We start from the raw sequence: 21,818 nt of genomic DNA, 5'->3' as shown, positions 1-21,818 counted from the left end.
CGAAAGCACGTCAAAGTGCAAGTAGATAAACAGGTACCACTCCAGCGGGAAGGTGAACGGCATTTCCGTGCACTGCTCTGGTTTGCCAGAAGCAGCTTAGTCATGCTGGTCACATGAACCAGCTGTATGCTGGCTCCCTCGGCCAATAAAGCGAGATGAGCACCACAACCCCAGAGTCGGTCAGGACTGGACCTAATGGTTAGGGGTCCTTTTACCTTTACCTTTAAATTGCCTTTGGATTGTGCCCATTGTATCTTAACAGATTTTAGTTCCAATGCTACTATCTTCCTCAGGCCCAGCCCACCCATAAGGTGACTGCCTCAGATCTTGATGTAGAGCTTTATTCAAGGCCGGCCCACCGATGAGGCACGGTGAGGTGAGCAGATCCCAATGTCAATCTTTCTTCCCCCTCCCCTTGTTCCTGATGTAGCTCTTCCCTGTCGGGGAGGGGGTTTTATTATGAATGGTTTCGAATGGTTTATGCCTAGTGGGCACAGTCCCAAGAACTGTCTGAGGCATGCTCTACTGCTGGTAAAGCATATCAGCTATATCATATCTGGCTTCTCATATCATTGGTCAAATATAATATCTAGACAAAAATAAGTTTAAGGAAGATGTTGAAGTTTTAAGCAGCTTATTTCAGTGCTTGGGTTCTTGTTAATCATGGCTCTCTTTTGGGTGCATGGATGTCTCTAAAAAATAATTGTCCTCTTCCTGTGGAACTCTGAATGCAAGTAGGAATAGTGTATCTGTGACATTATACCACTTCCCAGGCATTAGATTTTTGACTTTGCAGAATCAGCAAGACATATGAGTTTAGGTACAGTGTATGCGCAACCATCACACATGCATTAGGTATTCATTTGCCAGTGTTTGAATTAGGCCTCAGCAAGTGAACAGCAGGGCATTTTATAAAAGGTGAACTTCAGCAACAGTATAAGGCTGGGACATTGTGTGTGCTTGTTCACAGTGAAAGAAACTTCTGTCTTCTAGTAATCATCCACTTGACCTCTAATCCTTCAACTTGTTTGTGTACCCTTTTACAGGTATTTGGCATTCTGTTTGGGTCATGGCCTTTCTTAACACCTTTTCCCCTCAAATGTCAGCATTTGACCTGTCGTCTCAGCTTGTTTGACGTAAACTAGAATCTGGATTGTTTTATTCTTATGATGCTTTGTTTTCATTCTTATAATATTGAATCAAAGCAATTATTTATACTGTACTTACTATAGATAATACTTTACGTTCATCCAATTCATCCTGGGAAATAGGCAACTGTTATTTCCCAGTCTGCATAATGGCAACAGAACAGAATATGATTCGGTGTGAGTTTGTGGCTCAGCGGAGGTTTGGACTCCGATGTATTTACAACTTCTATCACAATCCTTCACAGGTTCTTGACAAGTTGGTAATAAAATTGGCATTTGTACCACATTGTATTTTAACTTGGTTTGCATTTGGCCTTTCTGACTGGTCATGGAAATAGTTTTACCACAAACTCAGATAATTAAATATGTTTGTTAAAATGCTTTTATTCTGTCTTCCCACCCATAACAGAAAGTCTAAGGTAGCTAACAACAAATCAGTAATAAGGTACTTCAAGATAAGAATACAAAATAGCAGTGCCAAGCAATAAAAACAAACAATCATAAAGTGATAGCTCATAGGACAATTCAGTTGCCATGTAACTTGAATTCATGCTGCAATGACAGTGTTTTAGGCAGGCATCTGAAGATGGGCAGGGGAGAAGTAACAAGCCTTCCTGGGTTAAGGAGTTCCATAGCTTGGCTCTACCACCAAGAAGGTCCTGCCAAACATATCAGCTCAATATACCTCAGTTCATAAGGGGGGGGGGATACAGAGCAGGAACTCAGTTGAAGGGGAATGGAAGGTTCCTGTGCAAGGAGTCTTTTCTTAAGATACCGTGCATGGCACTTTAAAGAGTATAAAATCCCAGGTTCCTGCCCTGAGGACCTTACAGTCTATAATTTGAGATAGGAAACCACAGAGGTACAGGATGGAAGCTGAAGGGGGATCAATAGGAGAAAAAAAAATATTAAGTTTATTTTATTAGTATAGTTCAGGCATCCCCAACCTGCAGCCCTCCAAATGTTTTGGCCTACAACTCCCATGATCCCTAGCTAAGAAGACCAGTGGTCAGGGATGATGGGAACTGTAGTCCAAAACATCTGGAGGGCCGAAGGTTGGGGATGCCTGGTATAGTTGTATCACACCTTTCTACAAGAAGCTTAAGATGGCATCCACGTTTCTCTCCCTATTTCATCCTTACAACCACCTTTTTAAGGCAGGTTGGACTGAGAGATGGTGATTGGCTCAAGTTACTCAGTGAGCTTCATGGCTGAGTGAGTATTTGATCCCTGGTGTCCCAGATATTAGTCCAACATTCTAGCACTATACCATATTGGCTTTAAGTTAAATATACCTAGACTAGACTTGGTAGCAGGGCCTGGGAAACTACTATTGCAATGTGTTCTGGGTCCATGGGGCTGTATTTAAAGTGTTTGGAAGCTTCAACTGAAGCAGAAATATCACCACCAGATTGCTGATAGGAATTGATTGACCAATACCAGACTAATACTCCTCAGTCAATCTGCACTGGTTCTCCGCTCAGTTTAAGGTGCTAGGTCTTACCTTTAAATATCTAATCACCTTGGGCCTTGGGTACCTTAAGGATGGCCTTCTCTGTGCTCTCTAGGTACAAAATCTGAGATCCTTCTCCATGTGCTTCCACAGTCTGGGGCCAATGATGTTGTCTTGCAGTGGCAGCAGCCTTAAGGATTCACATTTACAGGGAGGCCCACTAGCCCCAATTTTGGGTGTTTTCATGAATCAGGCAGCAACCTGGCTTTAAGAAGGCTCTTTTGGATTCAGCTAATCTTCATATTTCCTGGTTTTCTGCTGATTGAAATAGTGGCTAGTCCCCCTTGTATTATTGATTACTGCTGCTTTATTCTGCTAGCTGCTGCCAGTTTATTTCTTTGTAGTTTGATATTTGCTGTTGCTATGATTTGTTACAAGCTGCCTTGAGAGAGCAAGAATGTGTGTTAGTAGTTCTGTCTAAGGAACAAGCAACATGTACGTTTAGAAACAGAAAGAACAATTCAGAAATGGAAAGCTTCAAGGGCATGGAGGCCTCGTTATGGTACTGGCATAGGCAGATGGGCTCAAGAAAGCACTAGCCATTGAGGTACTTCACAGTCCAAGTTAGTGCTGTGCCGAAGTCTGTCTTCCAGTTTCTCAAAAGTGTTCTTCCTCTGCTGGAGAGGTGTTTGTTTTTCTGTCTCATACTCATAGTGTTTGAAGATCTTTTTACAGTTTCTGTCATTGCAGGGTTGTGAACTTACCAGGATGGTTACACGGTCCCCAAAAGCAATGCATGCATTTTTCTTCCCAGTAAACATTTCTTCAGCAGTCTCCAGCCCCCCTGACTGCTCACTCTTCCTCATCTAAAAAGGCCCCATAAATTTTCAGTACAGTAGCACTAGTCCAAGTAGCCATGCATTGCCCACGGAGATTGATCTGATCTGTAAGAGGAGGTTCAAGAACTACAGATCAAGGTGGTGCAAACTTGGGGGTTTCCTCTAATTCTGTGGAAGCTAATCACAAATACTGCTGGCTCTCAGGTATTTATGGGTCTCAAGTGCCTAAACTGGAAATTGAGAGCTGTATCCAATATTTGTCCTAGTCAGAGTAGACCCATTCAAATTAACGGACCTAAAAGGGTTGTGTCCATTATTTTCAATGGGTCTACTGTGCTGGGACAAGCGTTGGACACAACCTTGAGGAATGGAAGAATCAGTGCCAATGTCCATGGATCTGTGGTCTCAAACGTTTTTTCAAGGATACTGCACTGATTATTTTCTTCAAAAGAGTCCCTTATTACAGATGAATGCCTTGACAAAGGCTTGTCAGTCTTTGTAATATGTTTGTGGAACTCTTCCTACAGCTTTTTTTAAATTTTTATTAAAGGCAACAGTCATCCCAGATGTCAGTTGGTGCCTGGTATTTAATAGGTGTTAATGAAAACAAATGCTTATGAAAAGTCCAACTAGAGTCTGCTCCCTCACATCATTAACTGTCTCTCCCTTGTAATGCAGCTGTTTCCTCAGCTCCCTTTGGAGGTAAACATTCTATTTAAAAGGGGAAGGGTGCGAATCACATTTGATCTATGTGGAAGAGGAAAAACAGTAAGTGCTCTGGGGAAATTTCAAGTTATTATTATTATTTTAAAAACTAAACCTCAAGGACAACTATCAAAATGTTTCTGTTTTAAAAAGATAAAGTAAAAATACAGTTGCATAATATGGCTAATATTTGTTACCTTTATGTTGTTGTTTAGTCGTTTAGTCGTGTCCGACTCTTCGTGACCCCATGGACCAGAGCACTCCAGGTACTCCTGTCTTCCACTGCCTCCCTCAGTTTGGTCAAACTCATGTTGGTAGCTTGGAGAAAACTGTCCAACCATCTTGTTCTCTGTCATCCCCTTCTCCTTGTGCCCTCAATCTTTCCCAACATCAGGGTCTTTTCCAGGGAGTCTTCTTTTCTCATGAGGTGGCCCAAAGTATTGGAGCCTCAGTTTCAGGATCTGTCCTTCCAGTGAGCACTCAGGGCTGATTTCCTTAAGAATGGATAGGTTTGATCTTCTTGAAGTCCATGGGACTCTCAAGAGTCCCATGTTGCCTTTATACTTGCCACTTTTTGTTTAGCCATGTCTTCTGCCCTTATCCATCCCTGTTTCTTGGGATGGTTTCTGCTGGTATCACAGTCTTCCTGCAAAGCTGTCCCTTTTTCCAATAAACATTCAGTAATTTCTAGGCTGGCCTCAACAAATAGCAGTATGGGCAGCTGCTTTGGGTTTCAGAATTCAAGTGACACAGGGCTACTCTGCAAAGTTCTCCCTCGCCTTAAAAACTCAGAAACTTGGAATAAGCCATAATATTCCCCTCCCTCAAAGGACAATTAGCATACAGTTTTTGTATGTTTCATATGTCACATTTAGAAATAATTATTACAATTTAAATAGAGCTACAGTATATATAGTTAATGGGCAAGTTCAGGGTCCGAGCTGCTCTCCTTTCTTATGGTTCTTTAGTTGGCTTAAGGTTGGAAAGCCATTTAAAATAAAATAAAAGGGTAGCCAAGCAAGTTCCACAGATGGAGGAGGAGGCCCACTAGATGTTATGTTTCCCCAAGCCCCCCACAAAAAATCTGGAGCCTGCCCTGAATATAAGTTTTCCCCACTGACCTTTATTTTACTTCTCCCCAGATGATGTCAGAGTACTAAACTGCAGCTTTCTGTCGGATCTGAAAAGCTGAGAAACACAAACATTTATAACTTCATGTTCCAGTTTAACCCATGTAAACTGTGCTAAGCAACAGATTTTAGCTGTTCCCCACAGAGCTACCAATCTTGGCAGTTAATTCAGCCATCAGTAAATGAGTCATGGCAGTTGTACAAGGAAGGGGCTCCATCTTGGTGCCAGATTCTCTGTTTGGGGACTACAGGTGCAGGTGAGCACTTATTTATTTATTAATTATTCAAAAAACCCATCTGAAGGAAGGAAATGGAAGAAAGCTGTATGTTGGAAATATAGAGCATTACTGTTTCCAGCTTGGGCTGCTATTCAATTCAAAACTTTCAAAACAGATGCTTAGAGCACTACAAACTAATTAATAACTCAAGGGAAGCAGAGACGAGCATCATTTTTTTAATGAATATACAGTTCTATATAATAACACATATTGTGTACTCAATGCCATCATTTTAACAGATGCAATACAGAAGCAATTTTTTAATGAGTGACATTTTAATTCATTTTTAATCTTTGTTGGAAGCCGCCCAGAGTGGTTGGGAAAACCCAGCCAGGTGGGCGGGGTACAAATAAATTGTTGTTGTTGTTGTTTGTTGTTGTTGTTATCATTATGCAAGTCTTACTGAAGATGCACAGTTGTGACAGTACTAGTTAGCCTCACTCATTTCACACACATGCTGAAACTTTTTTGATGCAACTATTAAGACTTTTCTTGGGTGGGGTGAGACATTTGTCAGGACTCTACCATGAGTTTCCCTTGCCAATTGATCAGTGAGTGCACATATAAGGGCTGGGGGTTTCCCATACACACACTATTAAATTTTTTTTTTGTTTGTTTTCTACAAGCAAATATTTAACAAATGCGTAAAATAAGAGGTGCTACTTGGAAATAAGCTTGCTTTAGCTGTGGAAGTTCCTCCTAATTTTAGCTGTTTTGAGACTGGGTTTGATTAAGCATTGAAAATGGAAAACACTTAGTACATTATTAAGTGCATTGCCATTGTCATCATCATCTTTACGTGCTTTTGGGCAAAATGGGGAAAAGCAGAACGATCATCTTGGATGCAAGGACCCCACAAGAACCTGGAGATAGTGCAAAAATGGCTGGATGCACCATCTTCTTGAAAACTACAGCAACACTGAAATTTCAGATGTGGACACTTGTGTGAACAGTCAATATGTTTTAATATTCCCCTGGGTTCTTTGTGCAGCTTGATTCTCTCTTAAGAGATGTGGGAGCAAGCTAACCTTGTCCCCGTACTCACAGTGTCTGTATTAAACAGGGCTGCTGTGATATCTCGATCCATCTACAGTTACCTGGGTTGAGATCCTGTTGCTTTGGAATAAGCCACAAGCTGGAATAAGGCAAAACATTTCCTGCAGCAAGTGCCTCTTAAGACTGTTTTTCCATTTAGTGATGCCAACCAAATTATACGGGCCCTTTCTCTTGTGTTTATCATACATGTGATCTGATTGACCTCTCGCTAGCCAGTTCCAGCCTTGGTGTGTTTGTTTGCTCTGGTCTGTGCTGGACTTTCACAAGAGCTGCTCAGTTCGCTTTTTTCAGCTTGTTTTTTAGGCTTTGTATCTGATTTCAGTTGCAGTTGCACAATAATTAAGCTACCAAGCTTGCTTATGAACTAAGGAGTGACAGTTACATTTCCTTCTTGTGCCTTCTCGTTGCTTTTTCACAGAGCTCTTTCAGTGTTGAGATCTGAGGCAATGGTTTCCTTTTCTGGCCTGTCTCAAATCAATCTCAGTTTCTCATGGTACTTCACAAATGCTGTTTTATTTGCTTGATCCAACATGCGGGCATTAAACAGCAACAGATAACATATTAATATGGCACATTAGACACAAAACACTCTTTTTTTAAAAAAAATGTGTTGAATTTAATCCCTCTGAAGTTCCTCATTGCTGCTTTTCTAGTTCATGGGCGAGATTTTTTTTTTTTAGATGGATAGTAGAGGAGAATAAGTTTGCAAAAGGAAAAAAATGCCAAAACTAATGTATGGGCAAAAAAGATAGCTACATTTTGCATAGCATTTGCTCAGATGCAAATTTAGAAATAATCACTATAACTTAAATAGAAATATACAGCATTTGGGCATCATGGAGAAGATGTGAATGGACGACTTGAGTGCCTGTTCAGTTTGCTATTCAGATGCTAGTTGCTGATAAGCAAGTTCAAGGCCCCTGCTAGTCTCCCATGTTAGGAATTTGAACCAGGCAGCCCTTCAGATAGAGTCCTGTCCTTAGTAACATAGGCCATATGGCCATCCTAGAAGTAATCCTACCTCCAAGATGGCAGCATCACTTTCTCAAGGATATAAGGAGCTGCCATATTGAATTGCATCTATGGCTACTCAAATCTACCACAATGCATGCTCTGGCAAGGCTTGCCTTAGCCCTGCTACATGAGATTTTAAACTGGGAGTGCTGGGAAGTAAACCTGGTGTTAGAAAGCATGACATAAAAATGTAGAGTTGTGAGTAGTCTTAAAACGTCTACATCTCCATTCTCTGTGGTCACTTAAACACTAGGGCCATTTAAATTGTCAGTTACTGTGAATGATCATATTTGGAGGTTCCTCTTACCACTGTTTACCAGAACTGTAATTCCCAGGACCTTTAACAAACTACAGTTCCCAGGATTTGGTGGGAGAGGACAAGCCATGACTGTTAATGTGGTATAAGAGTGCTTTAAATGTAGAATATGGATGTGATATATGCTGTCCTGATCTACAACTGTAGTTAATGTAACCTATGGCTAATTTAAACCAACTTAAACTTAATCATGACTGATTTAAACAAATCAGCTGCATAAAATATGGTTTGAGGTTGACTTGCTTGAAACTAACTATAGTTAAGATTAACCACAGTTTGTTTGCTAGTTCCAGAGGACATGACAAGCTTTTGTTAAGCAAAATTGGAATTAAAAGCTTCCAGACTGCTCCTTGTGACTGTACTGAAGGAAAGGGAAGCAGAGAGTGTGTGTGAATCTTAAAGTTCACGCCAGCACACATGGACATGGTCATTATCTTTTAAGGAGACACTTTCCCAAGTAGCACCTCACTCAGAAGTTGGAATCCCCAATGCAGTACTTATCATGGGTACCAGTGTGGCTGCCAGTACCTCCCATTGCACCTCAGCAAATATCCCCTCAAAAATTCATAGTGTATCAGATACTATTTCTGTCTCTTTCTTGGTTCTTGTTTACACTGTCTCAGCCTCTTCCACACTGAATATGCCTCCTTAAACATGCCCACATTTCACTGACTGCTCTCCCTTCAATTCTGAACAGAGGAGGGGTACAAAGAGCTTTTCGTGAGCGAGCATTCTTCCATGGGAGGGGGATGACTGATGGGGGAGCGTGCCCACACCATTTTGTGGCCCTGTCTCTTTTTGCTGTTTTAGATGCGGCAGTCGTTTTATGTTGTCCCCACCCCCATGGCAGCCATTTTGTGATTGTCACCCAGGGCACCTCCTCAAAATTCCAAATGTGTCCCCTGGGCCAAAATCCATTGTCAACCCCTGTCTTATCACACTCTTATCACATGGCATCTTGTCAAAAATAGTCATGCAAATTGCTTGAAGACCCTTTGACACAGAGCACTAAGCTGCTCCCTCCTTGAGGCATACATTCCACATTTCTGCTGAGGTGATAAAACTGCTGCTTCAATGGAGGTAGCCCAGCCTTTTTGAGTTTGTCCTTGACATGCTTTTGTGAAAATGAAAGCATAGACAGAATAAGGAAGGTCTTTGGAATTTGTTTATTGCCCAACAACTTCAAGCACCAGTGGCCTCAGTTCCCACATCCAGCTGGGTGATATTAAGTAAAGCCATTGGGTGGTGAGAGCATGTGAGACTCAGATCTAAGCATTTGCAACATTGTTGGAAAGGGAACATTTAACTTGTTGCTTATGTTGCCTCTGGGCTTTATATAGTTTTCCTTTTGAGGGTTGGCAGGATAATTAAGGCTGCCAATCCTATATATTCTTACCTAGGAATTAGTCCCACTGAACTCAATGCTTATAGGTTGGCACAGGATTTCAATATTAATTCTTTGTTTGAAATGAGTTAATGTCCCAGCAATGAAAAAGTGATGAAAAGTGTGTCATCCTATACAATGGTAAATAAATGGACTTTGTGCCTAAGGAGCCAAATAGCATATTAAAACAAAAGGGAACATTAATCCTATTCTCCTAAATTACAGTATTCTTGAGGCTAGAGTATTTGTTGTGGGCATCTTGTTGTTCTGCACAAAAGGCTTATTATTCTGTTGTGTTTTGGAAATCTTAATGGGTATTAGTAAGTGAGCGTTCAGAGAATTTTTTGGCAATTTGTCTTAGCGAGATTTGTGTGAATTTAAAAAGAGCTTTTAATGGCTACTGCATTTCATGAGTTCGAGCAGCAAGACAGCCTGACCCAATCACTTAGTGCTCCATCTCCCAGGTGGCATCGTTGAATGGAGTTTATGAGGAATGGCTTCAAAAACTGAACAAGCTGTTCCTAAATACTCAAAATGGACCACGGCCATGTGATTTTAATAGGCGCATCCTGCATACGCAATCTAAAAATGTCAGTTTCAACATTTAATTTTTTTTTAATTGCTTCTTTTATTTCTATCATACTGTGTGTCCTAAGTATTTTCAATTATTGGTCCTTCCAAACAAAACCTTGAGTTAGGTTGCCATTACTGACATTTTGCAAACTAGAAACTGGTGAATGCTTGTTAAAGGCCACAGTGGGAAATTATGGAGAGGGATCTAAATCTATATTTGGGGCTAGGGTGGTCTAAGTTCTGCACTCTATTCCAGGTCCACAATGATTTTCAAGTGTATCTCAATCCAAAACCAGCCTAGCTGAATGTAGCCTGGTGCCAGCATCTCATCATTCAGCATGAAAAAGGTTACGTTTTTGTGAGCATTCATTGTGGGTCCTTGCAGTTAGACCCAAAGGCACTTGCATTAAGTGCTCGCCATTTCCATTTCCAGCCCCCTTTTTGAGTGCTGCTGCTGCTCCTGCCACCACTTGAAAGGTAAGAAAAGAGGAAGGTGGGGAATGTTTCGAGGAACGGAGACTAGTGTGGACGAATTTGGAGAACTGTAAGGATTGCTGGAAGGATCCAATAATTCATTTCTGACATGGATTTTAATTGAAGCCAGGAAACCTATTTCATGGTGAGCTTTTACCAGCCCTGAAAGTTCATTTTCTTTAAAACAAAAAAGGGAAACGGGGGGAAAGCTGTGCATGCCAGTGGCCATCAAAATACTGCGAGCTTGATAATGAATTGAATGAATGTTTGCCCACCCTGAGCCTACAGGCCAAAAGACTTAAGAAATGGACTCTACACTAATCATGCATGCGGACTAAAAGTACGGAACTGCCTTATACTGAGTCAGTCTAATGGTCCATCTAGCTCAGTACTGTCTACACAGACTGGCAGCATCTCACCAGAGTTTCATGCAGGAATCCCTCCAATCCCTATCTGGAGATGCTGGGGGTTGAAGCTGGAACCTTCTGCATGCAAAGCAGATGTTCTACTCTTGTTACAGCCCTTCCCCAACCCTTCTCATAAATTTCTATCGTTTCTCTGCTTGATCATTAAAAACAACAACAAAACACCTAAGCCCCAAAGATCCAAATTCTTAAGTCTCCCACATAAGGAAGATGTTTTGCTTTCTCTGTTTTAGTTGTTTTCTGTGCCCTCTGTTTCAAGTTGAGGCATGAATTTGCCTTGTGACCCTTTGCAAAAGAGGGAAAAATCTGTGCATGCAGCATTAGCACAGTGAGCATAAAGCCCTTCTTGTCTTTTGTGTCTTTTGTCTGAAGGCGACTGTGCATGTGACAAAAGCCACACAGATCTTGAGCAAATGTTTGAAGAGCTTCTTGCACAACAGAGCTGAGCAAACATTCGGGCATACCATTTTTAACGCAGTGAGGGAACACATGGCAGCAAATGTGCTGGCACCAAGTGCATTAAATGACGTTTGTACTGCAGAGAATAAATGGCATGAGAATTTGGTTCCTGTGCCCGTTTTTGCAAGGAAGAGGTGCTGCACATTTTAGATGTCATTCAAAACTAACAGAATAGTCCCATTGTAGGACTGCAGTAACAAGCTGCAATCCTCCAAGCCATTCCTCTAAAACAGGTTTGGGGAGCTTGTAGCCCTCCAGATGTTGTTGAACTCCGACTCCCACTAGCCCCAGACAGCCTGGTCAGTAGTCAAGAGTGATGGGAGCAGAAGTCCAGCATAATCTGGAAGGCCACAGCTTCCCCAGCCTTGGTCTAAAATTTGAGAGCCCATTCTGATTAGTGGCTCATATTCTCAAACTGTCCCTATTTTTTTCACGTGTCTCTGGTAAAACACTTCCACTTGCATGTCCTTATTTGCTCTTGGGATGGGAAATTCTTGGGAATCTGGATATTTGTTTTGTAAGCGGACTTAAATACACTGAATGGAGCGGGACCATAGCTAGGGGGTACAAAGTTCATGTTTCATATATGAAAAGTCCTAAATTCATCCCTGGCCTGTCCAGTTAAACGGCTGCAGAACACTGGAGAGATTCTGTCACTCAGGGCATACAAAACGGGTTAAATTATTTGACCTTGCAGAAACCAGTTTCCTATTTCCCTGTGGCTGTTCAGGTTTCAGCTTCTTCTACTGGCTCCTTGGATGATAATTCTCTTTAGTGGAACCGGAGGCTTGTTGATCTCAGTGCACTTTCATATAAATGTGCACTCACAAACAACGTGGCAGAAAGTATTGTGCAGCATGACATATATATCACATGTTGCCACTTACAAGGCTCATTTAGGATTATTGCAAATAATGAGCATGTATCAGTCACAAGGGCTGAATGTGATCCTCTAAGCCCCTCTATCCAGTCCTTGGGAGTCTCCACAGACCATGCCCCCTCTCTCAAACCTAGGGCTGCCATACGTTCTGCATTTTCCTGGACATTACCAGATTAGACATCTGGGGAGAATTTCCTGGATCTTAGGCAAGTCAATTTTGGGGTGTCCTGGTTTATACTTTTTGAAATATGGCAACCCTTGATGGGCTGCACCTCACAACAGTTGGGAGGAATGTTTTTGCCAAAAATCTCAGAAACCTCATCAGGAGGGCTTTAAACTGACTAATGTGGGGGAGGGAGACAGTGCTCCTGAAGGTAGGAGTCTATCAATTGAGGAAGATGATCATCCAAATGTCATAGACCAAATGGAGCAAACAGCATGCAGACCTAATGGTGGGAGGAAAAAATCCTTAAATAAGAGACACGGGGGAATGATTAATGGACTTCAATGTCTGTACACTAATGCGCAAAGCATGGGAAATAAACAAGATGAGCTTGAGCTCTTGGTACAGCAAACTAAATATGACATAATAGGCATCACTGAAACCTGGTGGGATAAGTCCCACGATTGGAATGTAATAATGGAGGGATACAATCTATTTCAGAGAAACAGACCAGACAAGAAAGGAGGAGGAGTGGCGTTATATGTCAGGGATGTGTATACCTGTGAAGAGATCCAAGATTTAGAACCTCAAAGCTAAAGTGAGAGCATTTGGGTCAAAATTAAGGGAGAGAAGAATAACAGAGACCTCATTGTGGGAGTTTACTATAGATCCCCAAGCCAAACGGAGGACATAGATGATGCCTTCCTGGAACAAATGGCCAAGCATGCAAAAGGAAGGGAGATAGTAGTAATGGGGGACTTCAATTACCCGGATATTTGTTGGATGTCAAACTCAGCCAAGAGCATAACGTCAAACAGATTCCTCACTGGCCTTGCAGACAACTTCATTGTCCAGAAAGTGGGAGAAGCAACAAGAGGAACAGCCATTTTAGATCTGGTCCTAACCAATGTTGATGACCTGGTTAGTGGGATAGAAGTGGAAGGAGCATTAGGCGTGAGTGATCATGCTCTTCTGAAGTTTACTATACAGCGGAAAGGAGCAGCCAAGCATACTAGGACTCAATTTCTTGACTTTAAGAAAGCCAACTTCATAAAACTTAGGGAAGTGCTGGGTGAGATCCCATGGACCGTAATACTAAAAGGAAAGGGAGTTCATGATGGCTGGGAGTTTGTTAAGAGGGAGATAGTAAAAGCACAACTTCAGGCAATACCAATGAGACGGAAACATGGAAGGTGCCCAAAGAAGCCAGGGTGGCTATCTAAAGAACTTTTAACTGAGTTAAGATTAAAAAAGGATGTGTACAAAAAATGGAAAAGGGGGGAAACCACCAAAGAGGAATTCAAACAAATAGCCAGCACATGTAGACACAAAGTCAGAAAAGCTAAAGCACAGAATGAACTCAGGCTTGCTAGAGAGGTTAAAAGCAACAAAAAAGGCTTTTATGGGTATGTCCGTAGTAAAAGGAAGAACAAAGAAACAGTGGGGTCACTCAGAGGAGAAGATGGTGAAATGCAAACAGGGGACACAGAAAGGGCTGAACTCCTCAATGCCTTCTTTGCCTCAGTCTTCTCCGATAAAGAAAACAATGCCCAGCCTGAAGAATTTGGAGCAAATGATTCAGCAGAGGAAACACAGTCCAGAATAACTAAGGAGATAGTACAAGAATACTTGGCTAGTTTAGATGTATTCAAGTCTCCAGGGCCAGATGAACTGCATCCAAGAGTATTAAAAGAACTGGCAGATGTGATCTCAGAACCACTGGCAGTCATCTTTGAGAATTCCTGGAGAACAGGCAAAGTCCCGGCAGACTGGAGGAGGGCAAATGTTGTCCCTATTTTCAAAAAGGGGAAAAGAGAGGACCCAAATAATTATCGCCCAGTCAGTCTGACATCAATACCAGGGAAGATTCTGGAGCAGATCATTAAGCAAACAGTCTGTGAGACCTAGAAAGGAATGCTGTGATCACCAATAGTCAGCATGGATTTCTGAAAAATAAGTCATGTCAGACTAACCTGATCTCGTTTTTTGACAGAATTACAAGCCTGGTAGATGAAGGCAACGAAGTGGATGTAGCCTACCTTGATTTCAGCAAAGTATTTGACAAGGTGCCCCATGATATTCTTGTAAAGAAGCTGGTAAAATGCGGTCTTGACTATGCTACCACTCAATGGATTTGTAACTGGCTGACTGACCGAACCCAAAGGGTGCTCATCAATGTAGACACAAAGTCAGAAAAGCTAAAGCACAGAATGAACTCAGGCTTGCTAGAGAGGTTAAAAGCAACAAAAAAGGCTTTTATGGGTATGTCATAAGCAACAAAGGCTTTTATGGGTATGTCATCCTGGAGAAGAGTGACTAGTGGGGTGCCACAGGGTTCTGTCTTGGGCCTGGTCTTATTCAACATCTTTATCAACGACTTGGATGATGGACTCAAGGGCATCCTGATCAAATTTGCAGATGACACCAAACTGGGAGGGGTGGCTAACACCCCAGAGGACAGGATCACACTTCAAAACGACCTTGACAGATTGGAGAACTGGGCCAAAACAAACAAGATGAACTTTAACAGGGAGAAATGTAAAGTATTGCACTTGGGCAAAAAAAATGAGAGGCACAAATACAAGATGGGGGACACCTGGCTTGAGAGTAGTACATGTGAAAAGGATCTAGGAGTCTTGGTTGACCACAAACTTGACATGAGCCAACAGTGTGACGCGGCAGCTAAAAAAGCCAATGCAATTCTGGGCTGCATCAATAGGAGTATAGCATCTAGATCAAGGGAAGTAATAGTGTCACTGTATTCTGCTCTGGTCAGACCTCACCTGGAGTGCTGTGTCCAGTTCTGGGCACCACAGTTCAAGAAGGACACTGACAAACTGGAACGTGTCCAGAGGAGGGCAACCAAAATGGTCAAAGGCCTGGAAACGATGCCTTATGAGGAACGGCTAAGGGAGCTGGGCATGTTTAGCCTGGAGAAGAGTAGCTTAAGGGGTGATATGATAGCCATGTTCAAATATATAAAAGGATGTCATATAGAGGAGGGAGAAAGGTTGTTTTCTGCCGCTCCAGAGAAGGGGACACGGAGCAATGGATCCAAACTACAAGAAAGAAGATTCCACCTAAACATTAGGAAGAACTTCCTGACAGTAAGAGCTGTTCAACAATGGAATTTGCTGCCAAGGAGTGTGGTGGAGTCTCCTACTTTGGAGGTCTTTAAGCAGAGGCTTGACAACCATATGTCAGGAATGCTCTGATGGTGTTTCCTGCTTTGCAGGGGGTTGGACTCGATGGCCCTTGTGGTCTATTCCGATTCTATGATTCTACAAACCACTCCCTTCACCATCCTTCCCTGCATGCTTTTGTTAACCAGAATGTGGCCTTGAAATGTGGTTCTGCTTCTTGTTTGTCTAGATGGAAGGGTTTGTTTTATTTTAAAGCATTTATAAACTGCACAAAATTTCAAAAATCTCGTAAGTGGCATCCAGTTTTAAAAAAGCAAACAATATTTCATGAAAACACAACGTAAAAGCAGTAAGGCACACAGTCACACCCAAAGCCCATATAAAAGGGGGAGGGAAGCAAATCCAGAAGATTCAGACATGTAAAACAAAGTCCAATCTTCTGGGTCAGGGAAAGCCCAGGCAAAGAAACAAGTTTTTGTAAGACGTCTGAAGTAACTGATAGGTGCTGCTTAACTAACGGCACAGAAAAGACATTCCACAGTACAGGGGCAAAATGGCCAATGATACTCAGTAGGTTGTGGTGCTATAAGGAGTCTCCCCCCCCCCCCAGATTATCTAAGTGATTTTATGGGTCTATACAGGCACATGTGATCTTTCTTGTAACCTGAGTTGTTCATATGTTAACAACAAGAGCGGTAGCTGATTTTATATATGCGAAGAATTTAAATTTTTAAAAAATCCTCTAATATTGTGCACCAAAGAGCTTTAAATCATAGGCAATTTAATGTGAAAGGGTTTAAAATTGCAGTCTGCAAAATCATGAGACAGGGTGTCCTATGGAGGCAAAAAGTATTGCTAAAGAGAGGTTCAAGCACAAGTAGGAAAAAGAGGAGAGGGAAATCTTGGAACAACAACAAAGGAAACAGGAAGGGGACGCAAATGTGAAGTGATTTCAGAAACAAAGGCTTGCAAAGACTGTTCACACTGACGAAATTTTTGACTGAAATGCTAAAGTACACAGTATAGAACAAAAGCTGTGTTGAGGCTGTTCTCGCTTTCAGCTGCCCCACCAGCAAAACCCAAGTCCACGGAGTAGCTTACCACATTAAGTGCACCATCCATGCCATCAAAATTTTATGCATTTATTTATATTCATTTGAAATATTCCTGTCCCATCTTTCTTACAGGAAGGAAATCTGAAGCAGCTTAAAATATTGTATTTAATTACTTAAGTGGGGAAAATATTTAGCAGCAGTTTGAGGCTTGCTTCTGCCTTTTGAACCATTTGATTTATTTTAGTTCTCTGGAAAGTTTATACTTGCTATTTTGTGTCAGATGGCACTTCAAGCCAGATTTTTTGTTTTAAAAAAGAATGGAGTGGGAGTATTGCACAAGGGATAAATGGGGGGGAGGCATGTTTTTGAGTAGAAACTTTCTTAACCTTTTCCCCTTTAGGCTTTTGAACGTTCCCTCCATATCATAACAAACCTTCTTCTCTTCTCTGGGTATAAGACATGTCTAATGTGGCACCGGCTTGGAATCTACCACAAGGAAGTGCCAAATATGTGAAACTGATGATTGCCATGCTGTTTTCCCCATGTTCTTTGCTGCTGAATCAATTCAGTGCCAGCCATTGTTGTTCCAAAAGAGTAGAACTGTTAGTGTGTTGTGGCAAAAAACCCCAACAAATTATGTGACATCTTAAAGCAAAGGTGAGGAACCCTCTACCCTCCAAATGTTGCTGGATGACAATTCCACTGTCCCTGAAATATACTCGGAGTCGAGTGTGAATTTCATGCTCTTTATTCAACTTGTAGTAGCAATGAATGAAACTTTCCCCAAAAAGTCTAGCTATATATACATTATTTACACAATGGGTCCCGCATGATTGGCTAATTCTGGGCTGCTCCTGCAGGCCAATCAGGTTGCGGATTCACTTCCTCCAAAAGCCTGATTGGCTACTCCTGCATGCCAATAAGGTTGCTGATTCACTTCATCCAGGAGCCTGATTGGCTGCTCCTGCAGGCCAATCAGGTCTCTGATTCACTTCCACCTGGAGCTGGATTGGGTGGCTCCTGCGGACCAATCAGACTGCTGCATTCTGGATCCTATTGTTCTAGGATCCAGCTCAGTACATAACAGTCCCCAACTATTAGCCATGCTAGCTGAGGCTGACATCAACATCTGGAGAGCCTTGCCTTAAGACATTTGTTGTGGCATGAACTTCTAAGGCAAAGGCATTGGAGGTGAGCTTCGTGCGTCTGTTGGAAGTGGGTTTTTGCTTATGAAAGATCATGCTACAGTTCATCTTTTAGTCCCTAAGGGGCCATGAGGATTTTTACAGGGCAAATCTATACATGTCTACACCATTGTGTTTAATGGGTCTTATTCCCTGAGTATAGGATTGCAACCTTAGTTGCAAGCATTATGTGAGGTCAATCAAGCTGAATTTGAGGTGTGCATTCCCTACTTAAGCAGTTGTCAGTGTGGTGTCTGTGGGCACACACATGCCCTTATATGTCCTCCTTGGTGCCCCAAGTGACACAACAATAACAACAACAACATGCAACACATTGTGCTAAGGTCACGGGCAACTAATGGATGTGCTTTAGATTTATAGCATGCCTCAGCCAAAAAGAACCTCCCTCTTATCCCCATAGGCAAATAACGTCAAATTAAGCATTCACTGTGATGTCTCATGCTTTTCTGACTTATGTTTGAGCCACAAAGACCAGCTTAAAGAGATGCTACTGAAAGGCACTTGGGCTTGACTTTCATGTGTGTATGAAACTCAGGGATTGGGCACTGAGGGCTGTGTTCCCTTGTGGGCAATCTTCAGGAACCACATGTCAGTGGTGGGTGAGGAAACAGATGTGGGTCTGATATTTTCACAGCAAGCTGCACTCCAACCATGCAGAAGCGAGAGGTTTCTACATGAGTATCTGTCCATCCAGGCAAGATAGAAGTATTATCATAGTTCAATGATATCTTCCAACCAAGCAAAAATAAGGAAACACCGGAGCAGGACCAGTGTGGGATATAGTCTGGGTAGTTGGGGTATGATGTGGTCTGGAGAGAGCACTGAGGGCCAAATAGAAAGGTCTGGAGGGCTGCCTTAGGCCCCTGGGACTAAGGTTATCCACTCTTGGTGTACAGAATAGCCACATAAGATGTTGACCTTGTTAATTCGGTTGTTAATTGTGATATCACATTTGGGAGATTCATAGTGTAAGAAGAGGTTGCATCCTGCCATTTACTACCCAACAGAGCCAGATCCTGAAAGTTAAAAGAAAACCCAGTAGATATAAAATCCTCAAATGCTGAGAAAATAGAAACAAAGACATATCAGTCGTGAGCAGAGACTGAGGCTGCTGGCGGTGCTGGGAGAGAAGGACCCTGTTAAGTAAGAGACAATACTGGAATGATTGGACAGGCTTCAGCAGGTCCTGGCTTCACATCATATCATACCATGCTCCAGCTCCAGACAGTATGGAACCACTTGGGCATTTGACGTCCACTCTCCTGGAATGCAGACTAAGTCGATTAGGTAGTTCAGCTGATTTAGAGAAGCTTCTGGTTTAAATACAAAACCTGAAGCTTACTAAGTACTTCAGCTGTCTTCAGAATACATATGGTAGAGGAGGAATTCCTCTTTGCATCCTATAATTCTGAATCCATTCATAAGAGTGACATCTATTGTCATAACCTATTATTACGTTATGCGCAAATACTTGTCCTTTAAGCCAGACAGTTCAAACGAAAATGGAGGTGGTGGTGGTAGGAATTCATCTGCTTTTCTACCTTGAAAAAAAGCCTCACAGTCTGATGGGAGTTGGTGTGCAGTCTCCCTGTGCTACATAATTCCCTATGAAGGGGAAGGGGAATGCCAGCCCATAAGGCCAAATCGGAATGATAACTCTTTGTGCCAATGCCATTTGGACACCAAAGTGGAACCCTGAAGGGGAAGAGTGTCCCTGAGAAATACTTAAATATTTCTGCTGTAGGATGGAGTCCTCCTGAAACCTTTGGCCTGGTGGGATTGGAAGCAGTGGAATCAACTTCTAAAAAACACAAAATTTGGGTATGGCTAAGGTTTTAAAAGTGTGTATGTGTGTATGGTAAAGGACCTGAGAAGATAATAATAATAATAATAATAATAATAATAATAATAATAATAATAATAATAATAATAATAATGTAACATATGAAAACTATTTTTATTATTATTAGTTCATAGCTTTTAATAAAATGTCTCAAACTGGCTTACAAAATATGGCAGTAGGCAAATTACTATGAAGGAGGAATTTTTCCCCACTAGGTAGGAATGGGTGCTTGAGCCTCTAAACAGAAGGTTTGGCTCAGAAAACAATACTCTGTGAACTCTTGTCCTAATTTCTATATACATAAAACTAAAATGGCTTGAGGAAATTGGTGTGGTGTGTAGAGTGTTTGTCAAAGAATTCACATCCTTTCATTTCATTTTGGTTTCCTTGTATTGTGGTATCACAGCTCTATGTCTTTACTCATTAACTGCTAACATTAAAAGTGTTGTTTTAACACTGACCTTGACTTTAGCACGGTTGGTGCTTTTTCTACAAAGGTTAGGAATTTGCAGTGGCATCTAGTGAGCTGGAAAACAATCAGACCTGAAAGTTTGGTGTGTGTTTTTTTTACATCACTCCACCTGAAACAATACACGGAGACAATATTTTCCATTGCTCTCTCTGTCACGCACCATTTTGATTTCCAAGGGCACATGTGCATTTGCACAACTTTCTTCTTGGATTTTGTAAAATTCAGTTTAAATTAAAGGGAGAGAAAATATTAGATAGGAATATAGGGAGCTGCTTTAGTGCCTTATACCAGGGCAGACATTTTGATCATTGGGCACAGTAATGTCTAAATGCTCTGTGAATAGTCCTGCCCCCAGCCCCAAACCAAACAAACAGGTACGGGGGGGGGGGCAGGATGGGCTTCACAGTGAGAAGGATCTTGGAACTGCAGTTTATCCCAAGCCAGCAGTGTAGTGCGAAAAAGGGCAAATGTCATTCCAAGCTGCATTAATAGAACCAGAGTTTCCAAGTTAATGAGAAGTAATAGTTCCACTTTATTCTGCACTATTCAGACCACATACTGAGCATTATGCTCAGTTCTAGGAATGACACTTTCAGAAGGATGCAATCTGGAATGGTTAAGTTTATTAATGATTAAGAGACTAGGGAATAAGAAGACTTACTCTGTTTTATTTCCCCTTGTTTGCTTCATTGTTTCTGAGACCTGGCCTTCTGCAATTTCTTTTTTGCTGTGCAAAGTCCAGGTCTGTGATTTAATTGGCGGGAGTGGATTCTGCTCTCAGTCTGTAGGTACCTCCTAATAATAGCGCTAGGCAGACATCAGCCTAGACATGTCCAAGATAAGTTTTTAATCTGAATTTTATTACTAATGACTAATGGGGAGAAAAGGTGTGATTGGATTTTTGGCTCATTTCTAATTGCTGGCTGACTCAACAGAATTTTTACCAGTTCTCTCTCTCTTGTAACTTCTTTATTATCTGTGGAAAATACACCACCAGCACCATCAACACATAGTTCCTGACCTTTGCAACAGTTCTGAAACCAACAGGCACATTTTGCACATAGTAGCTGTAATTTATTGATGTCCATGGGAGGTAAGAGCAACATTTATTTTCCAAGTCAAATTGTGGCTTAAGAAAAGCATTAGAGAAAGTTGATAAGGCTCTTCCTCTTGATGGAAATTTTTATGCATACATCATATTGCACTTGTAGATGAACCAGGGAAATCCCTCCATATGGAACTGCACTCTCAAAACAAACAAACAAACAAACAAACAAACAAACAAACCAGTACCCCTGCTCTATCAGTTAGATTTTGTACTAGAACCATAGAATTGTAGAGCTGGAAGGGATCATAATAATAATAATAATAATAATAATAATAATAATAATAATAAATTTTATTTATATCCCGCCCTCCCCAGCCAAAGCTGGGCTCAGGGCGGCTAACAACAATCAAAATAGTTCAACATTCTAAAACATTCATTATAAAATTAATTAAATCAAATTAAAATCAAATTAATGGCAACCATCAAGCAAAATTTTGTGCAGATTGCCGGAGGAGGGGGTCAGGCTGCGCCCTGACAAAAGGCCTGGTGGAACAGCTCTGTCTTGCAGGCCCTGCGGAAGGATGTCAGGTCCTGCAGGGCCCTAGTCTCTTGTGACAGAGCGTTCCACCAGGTTGGAGCCGTGGCCGAGAAGGCCCTGGCTCTAGTTGAGGCCAGCCTAACCTCTCTGAGGCCTGGGATCTTTAGGGTGTTTTTATTTGCAGACCGTAAATTTCTCTGTGGGACATACCAGGAGA

At 41.7% G+C, this 21,818-nt stretch overlaps 1 long non-coding RNA gene across 1 annotated transcript in view; it reads left to right on the top strand.

Moving 5' to 3' along the window:
- Positions 1–321: 321 nt before the first annotated feature.
- LOC309542309 overlaps positions 322–21,818 on the top strand; it is a 239,835-nt gene continuing 218,338 nt past the window's right edge. The window contains exon 1 of the long non-coding RNA XR_014224182.1: positions 322–371. This is a non-coding gene — a long non-coding RNA (uncharacterized lncRNA). The remainder of the gene's footprint in view (positions 372–21,818) is intronic.

Source organism: Podarcis vaucheri (genome assembly GCF_965113315.1).
Source record: "Podarcis vaucheri genome assembly, chromosome: 10".
NCBI lineage: Eukaryota > Metazoa > Chordata > Lepidosauria > Squamata > Lacertidae > Podarcis > Podarcis vaucheri.
Note: the sequence above shows the minus strand (reverse complement) of the source record. Positions and strands in the feature narration are given on the sequence as shown.